At 41.0% G+C, this 7,259-nt stretch overlaps 1 long non-coding RNA gene across 4 annotated transcripts; it reads left to right on the top strand.

Annotated features, from left to right (window-relative positions):
* Window positions 1–664: 664 nt before the first annotated feature.
* On the top strand, window positions 665–4,765 carry LOC123145085 (uncharacterized). Of its 4 annotated transcripts, none has more exons than XR_006472087.1 (9): window positions 666–1,301; window positions 1,674–1,809; window positions 2,178–2,319; window positions 2,561–2,616; window positions 2,738–2,911; window positions 3,486–3,810; window positions 3,899–3,965; window positions 4,177–4,309; window positions 4,418–4,765. It is a non-coding gene; the product is annotated as an uncharacterized lncRNA (long non-coding RNA). The 4 variants fall into 4 exon arrangements; XR_006472085.1 differs by having other exon boundaries at window positions 666–1,346; XR_006472086.1 differs by having other exon boundaries at window positions 665–1,809; window positions 2,530–2,616.
* The last annotated feature ends 2,494 nt before the right edge of the window (window positions 4,766–7,259 follow it).

Raw genomic sequence — 7,259 nt, 5'->3', positions numbered from 1 at the left:
ATAGTCCATATTCAAATTTCTAAAAAGACTTAATGTTTGGAACCGAGGGAGTGGCAATTTTCTGGGACCAGTTTTAAAATAATAATAAATAGTCGAGGTCGCAACAAAGTAAATTACGAAACAAGTTCTCAAGTTTATTCATTTGGCTAATTTAACTGGTCCTAGCTAGGCGATCATTGTAAAATTGCACCGGACGCAAAAATGGAAATAAATTATAGAACATTAATAGAAAATCATTATATAGCTTGTACACATAAAAGTGGCATGTGCATACAAACAGATTTAATTTTGGGATCCCAAAACCCCTTCACTGCCATATACTCCCTCCGTTCCTAAATATAAGTCTTTGTAGAGATTTCAAATGGACAACAACATACGGATGTATGTAGACATATTTTAGAGTGTAGATTCACTCATTTTGCTTTGTATGTAGTCATTTGTTGAAATCTCTAGAAAGACTTATATTTAGGAACGGAGGGAGTACTCAACAATCCAAAACAATGTGCATCAAGACCGAACGCTCGCGCTAACCACGTCGGATAGGACTGTCAAAAAAAAAACCACGTCGGATAGGAAACGACAAAACGTTCCCTCAAAAAAAAAGAAAAAGGAAACGACAAAACGAACGCGACGGGATTGGTCAAGTCGCTCACACACGCGGGATTGGTCTAAACCTAATCCGGGTCTCTACCAGACTCCAGGAGGCCACGACGCCTCCCCTCTTTGCCGCCGCCGCCTCCTCCTCCTCTCTTCCCTCGTTCTCCAGCCGCCGCCGCTGCCTCCGATCCTTCCTCCTCGGCTCTACCCACCCCATCCTCTGTCCTCTCTTCACTCCTCCTCCTCTCACAGGCCCTGCCGCCGCACACCGCTGCTCCCCGTTGGCGGTGAAGGCCCTGCAGATCCAGCCGGGAGGAGGCAGGTGACTCGAGCAGGGCTGGTCACCGCCGTGCGCCCGCTCCGTCGTCACGGGTTGTCGCCATGCTCCCCTCCTCTGCACGTCATCGCCTGAAGGTCACCGTTGCCGCCGCCGATTTACTCCCCATTCCCCTCCACCATCGGGTGTCCATTGTGTCTGTCTCCAGGGATCCAACTATGGCCATCGCTTTGTTTCCTTCCTTTTCTGATCATCTCGTCCACAACGGTGGCCGCGGTGCGGACAATCGGTGGAAAGTAGGTAGGGAAGGCCCGACAGTGGTGCCACGCGGGATGAAGCAACGGCGGCACAGGAGCTTCCCGGGGCAGTTCATCTTCCTCTCCTTTGTCCTCCCCCATTCCCCTCCTAGATACTCGTTGATTAAGAGGTACAAGTGGGTGGCCAGCTGCAATTTCTAGATGGAAGACATCTGGTTAAGATTTTCCTTGGGTTCTTGATTCCATTTTCTCAATGGTTATTACTTATATGTAATTAGTACGTAGAATAACAATTTTTGTATACCATGTTTGTGGCTGAATGCATTGAGTTGCTGGAATTGTTGTATTAGATCACATGCATTATTCAGTGCACTCTTGATTGTCTTACCAATGGTCCAAATAAATACACAACCAGTGAAATTGACCGTGGTTTTGATTTACTTTTCTTACAATAGAGTAAATTTCATTATTTTTCAGTTTGGACATACTTCTATCGGTTTGCTTCTAATTGCAGCTTAATCTGTAACTTGTGTAACTTGTAGGCTTTGCACTATAGAGCAGTTGGTGGTAGGAAGGACAGAGGACGCGAAGAACTCATGGTTAGGTGTACGGCGAGAGGAGGAGGAGGAAGCACTTCTCTGACAAGATCCATAGCTCCCCACCTCTGTATTTCCAATGGTAAGGATAGTGGACAGTGCCAATTTTAGGTGTGGTATACTCAAAATTTCGATGTGTCTTTTTTCACAAGTATTTGCAACGGTAAGGATAGTGGATAGTGCCAATTTTAGGTTGTGGTATACTCAAGATGAATTGGTTCTCTTAGGAGGAAAATAAGGAAGTCAGAGTTTTGTGTTCTCATTTATAAGCTTGATTTTTTTCCTAACTCATGATGCAGTGTAGTAATGTTATTCCGGACGCATGCGATTTACAAAATAAAAGGAGTAGCAAATATCATATACCTGGTTAAGGGACTAGCTGGTTTCTGATCCAGTGCAAATTGAGCATTCTTTTGTGAAGGAATATTACACTGAAAAAGTTGTCATCAGTATATATCTCAGATCGGCGTGTCACGGGAGCGGATACGGCGGCAGACACAAGCAGAGCAAAGCGAAGCCGGCGCGACGGCCAGGCCTTCCAAGCACACAGCCACTGCCTCCTCGCCAAGATACGCTAGCCTGCATCTACAAGGTGAGTCCCCAACTGCAATTTTGTGAGCCCTCAACTGCAATTTGTTTCTAAAGATTTTTGAACAACAACATGACTGTACATCTACTCTAGCAATTTGTTATATTGGTCATATGTGTCCTATGGGACGTTTGGATTCCTATAATTAGGAAGATGTCGTATTTGGCTGTTTTTTTGTGCAATGACCAATTAGTTGTGCCATTTGCTTATCAGATTTTCATGCTGTGGTGTTATTGCAATCCAGGAAAAAAAAGGAACTTGCCCGTATGGTGTTCACTAAAAAGAAGAATCTGCTAAAAGGTTGGTCCATGCTTATCTTCACTGATTACATCTTCTTTGTGGTTAACTGTGGTCACAATCATTGATTACCACTAAAGAAATTATAAGTGAATTGTTTCTTTCTGTCTATGTTTGTGTATAGATTGGATGTGGGCTATACGTGGACATGAACTTGTTCCTGGGATTCAGAAGGGAGGACGTGCCATGGAACTTCGAGAAGACGGAGAACCATGTGTACCTCCATGTCGTGCTTTGGCAGAAGCCGGATGCCGACGAGTCAGAACGCCTGCTGAAGAAGCCTCTCTGCTCACCATTGGTATGACAGACTTGTCGCTCCTTAGATCATGTATGTATCATCTGCTTCTATGGAGAGCCTATGGCCTATGTGAATAAATGCTTTGATTGGCATTGTAATATCTTCTGTTTGGCTCTATTTGTTAATAATGATGGCAAGCAAAAAAAGACATTTTAATGGATTCACATGGGTGTGTTATTCTGGAGCAGGTTGATCATGCTGCCCTGTTAAAATTTGGTAAACCCCATTTTTTAAAATAGAAATTCAATTTAAAGGGGTACCCAAGCTAAATAAGGCCTCAGAAATCAGAGTATAGAAAAGGCGGGGCTGGCTAATTAAATGAAAGGATTTCGAACCAAAATCTTTGCTAATTCGACAAGGATTGCATTCTTTAATTATTTCTCTATTTTTATTACTTAATTTAAGTCTCATCAACTCTGAATATGGTGTATGGTGTACTCACATCCATGCCAACTATTGCCATAGTTGCAGACTTTGACACTTTTGGTGTTGCACCTGTATGTAACGCTGAAAAATATTCCAAGAATCTTCTTTGATATTATTTCTGATACTTTCATAATACATATGTTCTCAGGCGCTTTCCGTGGGAAGTGATAGCAATGGAAGCGGAGCTGTAGCTCTTCTGAAAATTGCAAGGATCTTTTCACAAATCTATTCAAGCCTTAAGACCAGAAGCAAGTTTAATCTTCTCTTTGGATTAACATCTGGCTGACCCTACAATTAAAATGGAACTAGCAAGGTTATCAATTTTTTTTACAGCGGCTTGAAGTTTTGACCAACATGTGCGTGATATTATTGACTATGCAATTTACTTAAGTATCATTAGTTCCTAGAGCAATGATCTCTGGATGCATGTATCAAAGCCTCCAGAGAAGCCTTACATCAAGCAAATCTTTGAGGTACAGTAGCCATTTCAATTTTTTTGGTTCATAACTTTGATTACTTGCAATTATAAGTCTTCTATAACTTGAAGTGTGTTTCCTTCAGGATTTTTCGGATGTCTCCAAGGAAATGGGCATTTCAGTCGCACAAGATTAATGTGTCAAATTCTAGAGTATGTTCTTGCCTTTTGAAGGATTGTATACCATCATTAGGTTTGAATCCGATTAGGATTTCAGATAATCCGTCTTACATGGACCTCTGTCAGCAGTAGCACAATGGCATTATCATATCATGTGCCGCCCAGCGTGACAAACTAGCGGAGCGTTCCCAGCCGAGCACGAAAAATAATAAACTTACACCAATCCTTGGTTTTCATGCTACAGAATTTGTGTGCTATAGTTGTATCTACGAATCGCAGACTACATGCTGAACAAGCTTCAGATTGAGGAGAGCTTGGTCCCCAAGATGTGCCTAAATTTGTACAGGGAATAAGGAACTACAATGGCCGGTCTGAAGGTATATATGTCCCACAACGCTTAGATTAACAAGTTTCTGTTAGTTTCATAGTATTTCAACTACATGTTCTGTTTCTAACTTTTTTTCATAATCCTGTTGATGTGCCAGCTTATGGGCTACGATTTCGACTACGAGGAATTCCATGCTAGCATGCACGGTAAATTGCCATATGAGAAGTTGAAGCCGGACCCTGTCCTGAGGAACCTTCTGCTTTCGATGCCTCAAAATCCCTCTGATGTTTCTTGCTACATCGCATCAGCGAGGGGTCTGTGACAGTTAAATGCTTCAGTAGTTACAGTTTGTCGTTGTACTGTAGATATTCACCAACCCTGTCGTTGCACTGTAGATATTCACCAACTCTGACGAGGCTCACGCGGCCGCCCTCCTCTTGGTTAACTCTGACATTCATTGTGCCATTTATATCAAAATATTGCATGAGTTTTTGTTGGTTGTTCAGGGACTAAGCTTATCTCAGTTAAGTGAATTTTAATTGTACTCTGGGTCAAGTGATTTTTTGATATGGTAACTAATTTCTGGTTCTTTTTGCCAAATTCTAATTTAAAAACAAAGCAGTAAGAAATCATGCATGATGTTTCAAGTAAAAAATAAATAAATGCAGCCTCGAGTGCTGATCTACTCTCTCCGTTCGAAATTACTTGTCGCAGAAATGGATGTATCTAGAACTAAAATACATCTAGATATATCCATTTCTGCGACGAGTAATTCGGAACGGAGGGAGTATGAAATAGATGCCACCAGGAAGGTGATGCCTTCAATTCATATGTTCTTTGCCTGCCTAATTTTCCTCTCATCCTCTTTTGTCGTATTCAGTGTTTTTTTTTTCTGGACAAAGGTTGTGCATCTTTGCAGGAGGATTATCAGGTCTGAGTGACATTTGTGAAAAAAATTCGTTCAAAGCTTGGTGTTCATTGCTGTTATTGTTCCTAATTTGAAGGGGCTGAGATATCTACCTAGGAAATTCAAGTTGTGTTACCTTCAAATGATCGGACATCTGAAATAAATTAGATATTAGTAAATCTATTACTAAGACAAAGACATTGTGTTGTTTTTCATAATTTTTCTGAATTGTCTTGGAGAAGCAGGTAGGCAATACTGATGAAGCCTAGTCGTATGAGCCGAGGGCTCAGACCGTCTCGCCGCGCTGGATCTGATCTTACATGCAAAGCTCTTGAGCAGAGGCTGATCATTTAATGTTGTGACAGTAATAAGAGTTGTCCGTATTTCTACTTTCCTGTACTATAAATACAAGAGACATATGTGCTAGACTACTTTTGGACAAACTGTAATGGGTGGTCCTCGTTACATGTACAACCAGTATAATGGATCTGAGCTCATAATTTCTCTGCTGCTTTTGTGTTTATATACAACATGCTTGCTTTTCAAACAAATATAATCCGCACACCAGTACAATCACTTTGATGGACATCAGCTCGTATAATCTTAGTATTTCTGGGCTTATCCATCTGACTTGCTGATACATACAAATAACATCAGTACGAATGCTCATGTCCATGAGCAGATGTGCAAATGTCACAACGCGGACCAAATGAGCTAGCTCAATGGCATCAACAAGCCTTGCACTGCAGATAAACTTTGCTACAACATTTTTTCATTCGTTTGTTCTCTATTCATACACTAGGCTGTACATACTCAAATTGTCAATTGGACACCAGAAATATTGACTTCTTGCTCTTTCATCAGCCATTTTATTTGAGCATTCATAAATTTGGGTCCTCAAGATGTGTAGTCAATAACAGTACTTTGCTATCACCATTAATATCATTAATATCCATAGAACACTCTCTTATCTTCCATATCACACAACAATTTATGTCCATGTAAATATCTTGCTTTCTTCTACCGGTATTTTCAGGTTAACTATACGGAAGAGAACCTGTTGGACTACATTGATCCAAACAATGATACACTCATGGTCATACTTGCAGACGGCCATCTGCTCGCCGAATGTCGCATCACGCTAGGAACTGACAAGAGGGTCACTATAACCACCAACTGGTCTGAGTTTCGTCGCCGCGCCAACATTCGTGAAGGAGACATCTGTGCATTTTGTTTCATGATCACTTCAAAGCGCCGCCTGGTTCTCACCGTGCACCATCAAAGACACTGCAGCCCCTGTGTCAATATAATCACTAAGTACTCCTAATTATACTCTATCCTGTGATAACCTATGGTTTGCTTTTGGGCCCTCTTATCACATGCTTTTCAAGACGCTAAACCTATGTTGCTGCTTATGTTAAATGCACTATTCTCAGTCAGATGTTTCATGTTCAGATCCATAATGAGCTTTCTCTGTATATATATTTCTATTTCTGCTGCTAAGTTTCTTAATTAAAGCAATTATCCCAAACGCTAATTAGAATAGAAATCGGTGTTAAAGGGGCGACTACAACCAGGCACCGCCCAGCTCCCCCTCAAGAGGCGCGCCACGGGCGCGCCCTAACACCTAGTTTGCTTCAATAGGGGGTACATCCAATGGAAAGATACTTGCATATATGCTTATAACGTAAAAATTAAGCGCTTCCCAAAGAAACCTAGATTCTAGCACAAATTATCATTAAACTTGCATGTGCAACACAAGTCACAAAAATGCACCTGGAATTCGTGTGAGTATAAATGAATATGTATTCTGATTTTTTTTAAAATAAAAAAACTATATTTCCTAATGATCCCCCTCCCCCACTCCACCCCCTAGGAAAGGAGAAAAAAATCGTAATGAATTATCTTTTGCGGGACAGAATATACAAAATCAGTGTTTGAAAAGCCCTAACAGCAGCCGGAATTGTGGCCCCTATTGCTAAGATTAACACTATTAGCACACTTAGATAAACTTATACATAAATAGTTTACACTGTAAAAGGATTATATATCCAAATTAATCCATGATTCATATCATATATATAAAACAATA

This window comes from Triticum aestivum, chromosome 6D, assembly GCF_018294505.1.
Source record: "Triticum aestivum cultivar Chinese Spring chromosome 6D, IWGSC CS RefSeq v2.1, whole genome shotgun sequence".
NCBI lineage: Eukaryota > Viridiplantae > Streptophyta > Magnoliopsida > Poales > Poaceae > Triticum > Triticum aestivum.
The sequence above is the reverse complement of the archived record's forward strand: the minus strand, read 5'-3'. Positions and strand labels throughout refer to the sequence as shown.